The sequence below is a fragment of the Gorilla gorilla genome, chromosome 14 (assembly GCF_029281585.2).
Source record: "Gorilla gorilla gorilla isolate KB3781 chromosome 14, NHGRI_mGorGor1-v2.1_pri, whole genome shotgun sequence".
Lineage (NCBI taxonomy): Eukaryota > Metazoa > Chordata > Mammalia > Primates > Hominidae > Gorilla > Gorilla gorilla.
This window is the reverse complement of record NC_073238.2, coordinates 56,662,195-56,671,481: the sequence shown is the minus strand read 5'-3', so window position 1 is coordinate 56,671,481 and position 9,287 is coordinate 56,662,195.

The following is a 9,287-nucleotide window of genomic DNA, read 5'->3' as shown; positions in this document are numbered from 1 at the left end:
CATCTTCCTCTCCCTCATCTCTGAGGCCTGGAATAGAATTTGCAGTTTACCAGGTTGCAATAGTCGAGGTTGGGATATAATAGTATAAGATTCTGTCTCTTAGCGCTCATCACCCAGCACAGCTGTGGCTTTGGAGATATGGAGTAACTTGGATGCTTCTGATAGGAAACTTTCTTAAGAAATTTAGTTCAGCTTAGTGAAGGGCATAAAATTCATGAAGATACTAAGGTGTTTCCTCCCACCTTAAGCTAAGCTACATATGGTAATAAATCATTTTCATGAGAGAATAGCTTTGTGCAGCCATTCCAGAAAGCAATCTGGCACTACTTAAGCAAACTGACTACTTAGTTACACTGTATGACTCACCAATTCCACTGCAGGTGTGTGAGTCCATGAGGGAAGCTGTATGAGAATGGTCATCGTGGCAGAGACTTGGAGGCAGTCTTGGTGTCCATTGGCTGAGTAGATAGGTGAAAGGGGTTACACGCACCATGAAGACTCTTCAACAAGTAGAAGCTAAGAACCAGATGTACGCACATCATTATGAATAGATCTTTAAAACACAGTACTGAGTTTCTGAAAAGGAAATAAACAGAATACAATATTTAGCACAATAATATTTACATAATTAACAATACCTGCCCATGTAATTGACCACCATTGGAGAATGCAAGGGAATCAACTTATTAGTTTTTAAAACCGGTAAGTAAAAGGGAAGAAACAAGCATTTATTCTGATCCCTTTCTAAAATATACCATGGACAGTCAAACAATACAAGGAGAAGCTTTTTCTTATAGAAATATTCCAGCTAGTAAACAAAGAAGAAATCCCAGAATTACAATATCATCAGTTTGCAAACTCAACTGCGGCAAATAGACTCTAAGACAGCCTGCAATTATCCCTGATACTTACACCATTGTGCAATCCCCTCCCCTTGAGTGTGGATGGGACCTGTGATTTACTTCCAACCAACACAATATGTAAAAGCTATGGGTGTCACTTCCATGATTATGTTACATACAATTGTAGCCTCTCTCTTGCTAGCAGACTTTCTCTATGGATCTCTGTACTGCTGAAGTTGATGAACTAAGCTGCTATATGGGGAGGCTCACACGGCAAGCAACTAACGGTGGCCTCTGACCAACAGCCAGCAAGGAAATGAGGCCCTTAGTTAGACAACCCCCAAAGAATGAAATCCTGCCAACAGCCACATAAACTTGAAAGGGGATCCTATATTAGTCAAGCCTCAGGTGACACCCCAGCCCTGGTCAACACCTTGTTTGCAGACTTCTGAGACATCTGGAAGCAGAGGAATCAGCTGATTCATGCCTGGATTTTGATCCACAAACACTGAGATAATTAATATGTTTTGCTATAAACCACTAAGTTTGCATCAATAGTGTTACACAGCAATAGATAAGTAATACAAAAATAAATAGTCCTAGGCTTTGATCATCAGTGGCTGCTAATGTCACATAAAAAAGAGACAACCACACGTTATGCACATCCTGACGAAAGAACACAAGACAAACCATGAAACAGTCTTGTTAAAAAAATTAAATACAGATGTGATGAGATCCCTAGATTCAGCTACCAACTCAAAGAAACTACAAAAGAACGGAGGAACTCGTTAAACTACACCACAGGGACGCAATCAGCAAAATCTACACTTTGTTAAATTCTGCGGGACAAAACACCTGAGTTTCTCAACAAACAAACTGTAGGGGAAAAAACAACAGATTCAGTAAGAAACCTACTAATTAAAAGAGACATAGAAATGTAAACCAATCACTATGTTTAATCACTATGTTTGGGCCTTATTTAAATCCGGATTCATATAAACAAACTGTGGAAAAAAATAACAGTCATTAGAAGATTGGAAATTTGAGGATTAGCTTTTTGATATTAAGAAAACATTGTTCTTTTAAAGCTATTGACGAGGATTTTGTGGTTGTGTTATCTTGCAGAAAAACACACTCAAATACTTATGGGAGAAATGATCTGATGTGTGGAAGGCAGGCAGTGGATGGGATGTAGATGAAGTAGGACTGGCCATGGCCTGATGGTAGTTAAGGGTGAATGATGGGCACACGGGATTTATTATATTCTTCTATGTCTTTTTGGATATGTTCAAAATTCCCCTCCATAATAAAAAGTTTTTAAAATAACATACAAATAAGAAAACAACAAACACTTTGAAAGAACACTCACAAACAAAAAAGCACAAACATTAGACAAGCTGCATATAAGGGGGGAGAAAAACAACAGTGCAGAATGGGGATTAAAAAAATGAATGACTAAGCAAATGAATACATAAACTAAGTGAGGGCCCCAGTGAACTAATGATGACGGTGATTATACACAGAAGAGTATGATTAACTCAACCTGCTACTCACTCAGGTCCAAAAGAAAAAAAGTTTCTCGGGGCTTTGTTAGAAGCTCCCCAGCCTGCCCCTTGTCTGAAGCCTGATGCTAGGACTGTGTACTTCTCTAAACTTCATCCAATTCCCCGAGGCCACATGCTAATCTAGATGTGCATCACCTGTCCTTTAACGGTCTCCCTTCCTCTCTTAGATCCATTCTCTCCCCGCAATCCTCCCAGGCCCCCACCCCCCACTGATTTACAATTTGCGTGAAATACAACCTTGTCACTGTTCTGCTCAAGATCCAACAACCGTTTCCCAGTAACCTACAAGATACAACACAGTTAAAATCTGTTTCCCAATATTCAAGACCTTCAACAACTGGCCTGCCACTCCTTTCCTACTTTCGCCACTTCTCAACATGAACTCAGAACCCTACCCCACTCCCAGCACCCCACACTCCTGTTCCCCAGCTCAGCCACAGCCAGCCAACCCAATTACACCCACCTTAGCACGTGCAGTGGTTCTCCCTTGATTGCTCCTAATCTTGTCTATAACAGGGACACACCCCTCTTAGCTCTGCCCCAAGAGGAGGGGTTGCTAATCTGATTGGGCTGCATCACCAATGCACCAGCGAGTGTGTCCAGGAGTTTGTTCCTTCTGGTGGGTTCCGCGGTCTCACTGACTTCAAGAATGAAGCCGCGGACCTTTGCACTGAGTGTTACAGCTCTTAAAAGTGGCAGGGACCCAAAGAGTGAGCAGCAGCAAGATTTATTGTGAAGAGCAAAACAACAAAGCATGGAAACGGACCCAAGCAAATTTCTGCTGCTGACTGGGGGTGGCCAGCTTTTATTCCCTTATTTGTTCCTGCCCATGTCCTGCTGATTGGTCCATTTTACAGTGTGCTGATTGGTCCATTTTACAGGGTGCTGATTGGTCCATTTTACAAACCTCTAGCTAGCTATAGAGTGCTGAGTGGTGCGTTTTTACAGAGCACTGATTGGTGCATTTTACAAACTTCTAGCTGGCTACAGACCGTCCATTGGTGCATTTTTACAGAGCACTGATTGGAGCATTTTACAAACCTCTAGGAAGCTACAGAGTGCTGATTGGTGCATTTTACAATCCTAGCTACAGAGTGCTGAGTGGTGCATTTTACAATCCTCTTGTAAGACAGAAAAGTTCTCCAAGTTCCACTGGACCCAGGAAGTCCTGCTGGCTTCACCTCTCACGAGGGGGCGTGGTCCGCAGCCCCACGCTGGGGTGAGGTTATCTGGCACTGTGGACCTCAGTTGACTGAGGCCATAAGCAGAATGGAGCTGTTTCCCTAGGGCAGCTGAATCAACTCGCTCTCTTTCTAGGGACTTTGTTCATCTCTCATCCCTGAGACAGAATGAGTAAACTGAGGTAGGACTGTCTGGCTCTGAGCTGGCCCAGTCGTCTTGCTCTCTGCCCCCTCCCCTCTGTGCACCCTGCGCTCACGGGCAGGTGAGTAGGAGGAAGTAGCAGCTTCCCTAAAGCTGTGAGCCGGCTGAGAGCCTCAGCCTCCACTGAGCAGATAACCCCCGCCGGTTCTCAGGGCTATTTAAGATGACACGAAGTTTGGTTAAAACCTAAACAGTACTCAAGTGAAAATCGTAAAGAGTGGAAAATGCCCTTAAAAATGTCTTAAACTGTTCCTAGAATACTGCCTGGAATAAAAGGCTATACGTATACAATTCTGTGTCTGTTCTCCCAATTCTTTGTTGGTCATGGTTTCTCTATGACTTTCAATTAATTCTTCAGTTGATTCCTCCACTCTTCCACCAGCCTCGGCCAGGCCTCCTGAACAAAGTGCTTCTCTTCTCTGAGGGAGGCTGGAAAATCATTAAAATCGTTTACAAGAGGGAGGAAGAGAAACCAGGGCTGGCAGTGAGTGGGACAAGGGAACCTCTGGGGTTATGATGAAGTTCTGTTTCTTGACCTTGGCTGTGGTTAATACAGGTGTGCTCACTGTGTCATAATTCATCAAGCTGAACACTGGTGACTGTGCACTTTTCTGTATGATCATAATACTTCAATTTTTTAAGGTTTATTTTAAACACATAATTCTTCCCCTAAACTTTCCAGCAAGGCTGGACTGTTTGAGGCTTAATGGTCCAGGACCCATGATATCTGCCCTAAGCCCTCTCTGTTTGTTTTCTTTTACCCAGTAGTTGAATTCCAGTAAATTAATTGAGGGCAGGATGAAAGTAAATTATAAAGTAGCTCCATTACTAACTTGCTGTGACTTTTGCAGTTACTATGTTGTACAATAGATCTCTTAAGCATATTCCTTCTTTTAGTTTTAGAAAAATTTAAATATTTTTCTTAGTGTGACAGCTCTTACATAATACTCTAAAATGAATTTCTGCGCTGCTTTTTATCTTTCTACCGTTGGCTACCAAGTTATAACCCGAGAGTACTGTTCTGAGCTACATTGCATCTTCCCCAAATTTATATGTTGAAGTCCTAACCAGCCAGTATTTCAGAATGTGATTGCATTTGGAGATAGGGTATTTAAAAAGGTCATTGCATTAAAACGAGGGCACATAGAGTGGGCACTAATCCAAAATAACTGGTCTCCTTATGAGAAGAAGAGATAAGGACACAGACAAAGACAGAAGGAAGACCATGTGAAATCACAGAGAGAAGACAGCCACCTACAAGCTAAGGAGGGAGGCCTCAGCAAAAAACAACTCAGCTGACACCTTGATCTTGGACGTACAGCCTCCAGAACTGAAAGAAAATAAATTTCTGTTATTTAAGCCAACTGTATTATGGCAGCCCTAGCAAACCAATATAAGTATCACTCTCCATTGCAAGTGAACTATTGCTGTAATAAATAACACACAATTTCATTGTGTATGTACCATCTCCAAGTAAACTGGAAACTTTTTTTGTTCATGAATGTGACTTTTATTCCTTGGACCATCTCATAAAAAAAGCACCATTTATATACATAATAGATGCTCAGTAAATATTTAAAACCCATTTCTTAAACTGCAGGATATATGAAGACCTCTTTGTCTTCCTCTATTTCAGGGTTTCAGCCTTATTGACATTTTGGACTGAATAGTTCTTTGTTGTAGAGGACTGTCCTGCATGTTGTAAGACATTTAGCAGCTTCCTGGGACCTTCCCACTAGATGCCAATAGTACAAACCCCCTTCCCATTGTCGTGAAAACCAAAAATGTCTCCAGACATTGTCAAACCTCCCCTGAGATTCAAGCCACTCCTGGTGGAGGACTGATCTATTGTAGCCATTTCTTTTTCTCCTCTTCTTGGATATTCTGTTTCAAGTATTACACAAATCTGGAGATTCCTTAGAGATATGTATTATGAATCCTGAGCATCATCAGGGTAACAAGAAATAAGGCCAAATTTATTGGGGGAGGGTGGCTGGTACACCTCTGATTATGATTTGGTAGGGCTATTTTGTCAAATCTGGCCTGTAGAAAGAAGTCTCTACAGTAGGACAAGACCAAAGAAAAGACTAAAAATGTCAAGACGGTGGTTTCTGCTGAGTCAGAAGCCCAGGCCTCTCTTCCCAAGATTTCACCTCCTGGACACTGGTCACTAGCTAGGATCAACACAGGCAAGGAGTTATTTCTATCTCCAGTAGGACTGACTATTTTAAATGATTTGCGGATTCAGCCATTTCATAGCGAACAAATCCCACATCACAAAAACCACCAGGGAAATTGCCACTAATGAGTATGCTTGTTAACGACCTTAGTAAAGAAGGCAAGAAGGCAGTGGCCGAAACGGCTGGGCCCCAGAACTGTGGTCTCCCCTCTGAAGCTGGCCTCACACCCTGAGGCTGAGGTTAGTGTCAGAAGACAGTGTGACCTCTCACTTCCTACCCACCTCCCTCCTGGAGAACCATCTCAGGACCTCAGGATTGGCCTCTGGATCTCACCAACTAGTGCCCATGACTTTCATGGGTGTAAAAATAAAATTATGGTGGTGAAGCTCATGGGGTCATCCCATCTACTAAGAATCTGAAAGAGTGATGGGTCATGCTTTGTGGCCCAAAACCGCAATCTAGTCTGATGGTTCCATTGCCTCTGCCATCTGATATGATATCACATGGAGGCAAGAGGCAGAGCCTAGGAATAAGGCAGCCTGGAGCCAGATTATGGAGGGCTCCATGCCAAAAATAATAAATATAGATTATTTCTGGACTCATAAACTTCCCATGCCAAGAAGTCATTTTCTCTGATGTTTGTGGGGGAAGCATGGACATGGTATTGAAGACACCAGTGATTTAGTTAAATCACAGGAAACTCCTATAATCCGTGTGCTACTAGAATTCCCAGCAATACGTTTATGTAAGTAACTATAACATGAGATAATAAAAAGCTACCTAGAGAGAAGAAGAAGAAGCCCAATACTCTTCAAGTCTCTTTAGAAGCAAAGGAAGTACTTTTCTGATGCAAAGCTTCGTAGCAGATATAGTAACACTTTCCGTTTCCACTTTCTGAATTACTCATCTCACTATTTACCATCCCAGAGGTACCAAGGGTAACAGTGAGACAAAAATGTACCCCCACTGGGACTAAAAAGGAAGTCTGGGTTGTATTTCACACCTGCTCCCTCTCTTTCAGCTCTGCATTGGGTGACAGATGCAAAACTCCTTCGGATTTGACTAAAGGTAACCCACACTCCTGGAGTTTGAGTGAATACCCAAAAGCCACAGGCTAAATATGTCAGAGGGAGTTTTATAGGGGTTCCCACAGCTTCCCCATTTCCTTCCAGCTAAGTAACATGATGCCCAGGGTTCTTTTGGTGCAGTGCAGCTTGGAGATTTGATATACGCAAAGGGGTGCATCTGTTTCCAGAAGGGCATAGTTAGCTGCCATTGGCCATCATGCTCGACACAAACTATTCCGTGTTCACATCATCACAATTTACATTATCTTCTATATCATTTTCTGTGACACATTAAATTCCCCATGCAAAAGCCATTTTCCTATCTCTTTCCTTTGCTAGAAAAAGAAGTCAATAATGACCACATTGCTTAGTGCTTACAATAGTTTTATTGCTTTTGTACTAGGTTATGATAGACACTGCACAGATGTTTTAATTCCATTTAACAAAAATAAAACAGAAATACAACTTTCAAAATGAAATTGAGTACTGGCTAGGCACAGTGACTCACGTGTGTAATCCCAACACTTTGGGAGGTCAAGAGCAGGGAGTTCAAAACCAGCTTGGGCAACATAGTAAGACCCAATTTCTACAAAAATAGAAAATTAGCTTGGCATGGTGGCATGCACCTACAGTCCTAGCTACTCAGGAGACTAAGGCAGGAGGATTCATTGAGCACAGATGTTCGAGGCTGCAGTGAGCAAGGATGGACGTACTGTATTCCAGCCTGGGCAACAGAGCTAGACCCTGTCTCAAGAAAGAAAGACAAAGGGGGTGGGGGGAGGAAGGAAGGAGGGGAAGGAAGGAAAAAAGGAAGGAGGGAAGGGAGGGAGGGAGGGAGGGAACCAAGTACCAGTGCTGAGGACATGTAATATACTAAAAGCCTATAATGTGAATTTGAACTTTGTCTGCCACCTTGAAAAAGAGTAATAGAGAAGTCTTTTTTTTTTTTTTTTTAACATATGCTGTGTCTCACAAGCCCTTCATCCAATGGGAAAACAGCAAGTGTGGAAAATTTAGAACACATCTAGTATTAGGGCATAGCCCAAGTTGCTGTAGCAAAGTTACACAAAACACAGTGCCTCAAGCAGAATGGAAGCATATTTCCTTTTAACAGAGGAGCACATCGGTTGTGGGTAAGGCAAGGCCAAGAAGCTGACTCTGCTCCATGAGGTCCTCCAGGGACCCAGGATCATCTTCTTTTTTAAAAACAATTAAATCTAATTTCTATAGAGCCAAATACACTTTTCCAAGTGTTTCCACTTGTTGCCCTAGCAACATTCCCTAGAATGTTGCTCTCATCTGCAGCACCTCCTCTTTATTCTGCCCCAAAGGAAGGGTAAAAGAGAGTACAGAGCAATCAGTTTCTTTTTAAAGGGTATTAGCAAGAAGTTGCAACTCACATCCCATTGGCCAGAATTTAATCACATATCTAGCTTAAGTTACCCCAGGAAAAGGAGTTTGTGTGCCCAATTAGAACTTGGAAGATTATAATACAAAAAGGATAAAGGGGGAAATGAATACGATTACTACATGCCACAACATCAAAATCTTTACAAAGCTTGGGGATTGGATTCTTTTCTAATATCTTTCAACAAATGAGAATATAGTACTGGAACGCAATTTGCAAACAATCAACACAGCAAAAGTTTCATGCAATGATAGTCACTTCTGGCATCTTTGTTGTTAATTTTTGTCTATTACTTCTTTCCACTTTTTTGCAAAGATTGGAATCAATTAAAAGCATGAAATTGTCTGTCAAATCTGAGAGACTGATGCCAGACAGTATCTTTGTTATTTCCCTTTAGCACAATCCAAAATTTATTTTCAATGACTCTGGCAATCATAAAATGAAGAAGTCTGTGAAGCAAGAACACTTCAGCCCAAAGCATTTCTGCAGTGTTTGGCAAGGGTCTACAGTTCAAGGTTATCTGGTGACCACATCAAATACCTTGTGCTGTTTTTGAACCATATATTTCCTATACTATAAGCTATGACTCTGATCTGATCTTAATTTCCCATGACAATTACAAAAATGCAAGAAGGACATAGTTCTGTAGAATGTCAATATTCCTTTAGGTAGTCATTGCTTTTGATGAAAGCATGACTAATTGTTGGCCGAAAAAAAAACTCTGATTGAGTGAAGGAAAATAAAAGATGCTATCAGTGTGTTAATGAAGAGATTTTTATGGTGTGCCTACAAATATATGATGATGTCAGTTCCAAATTATCAAAACAGCAGTTGATACAATG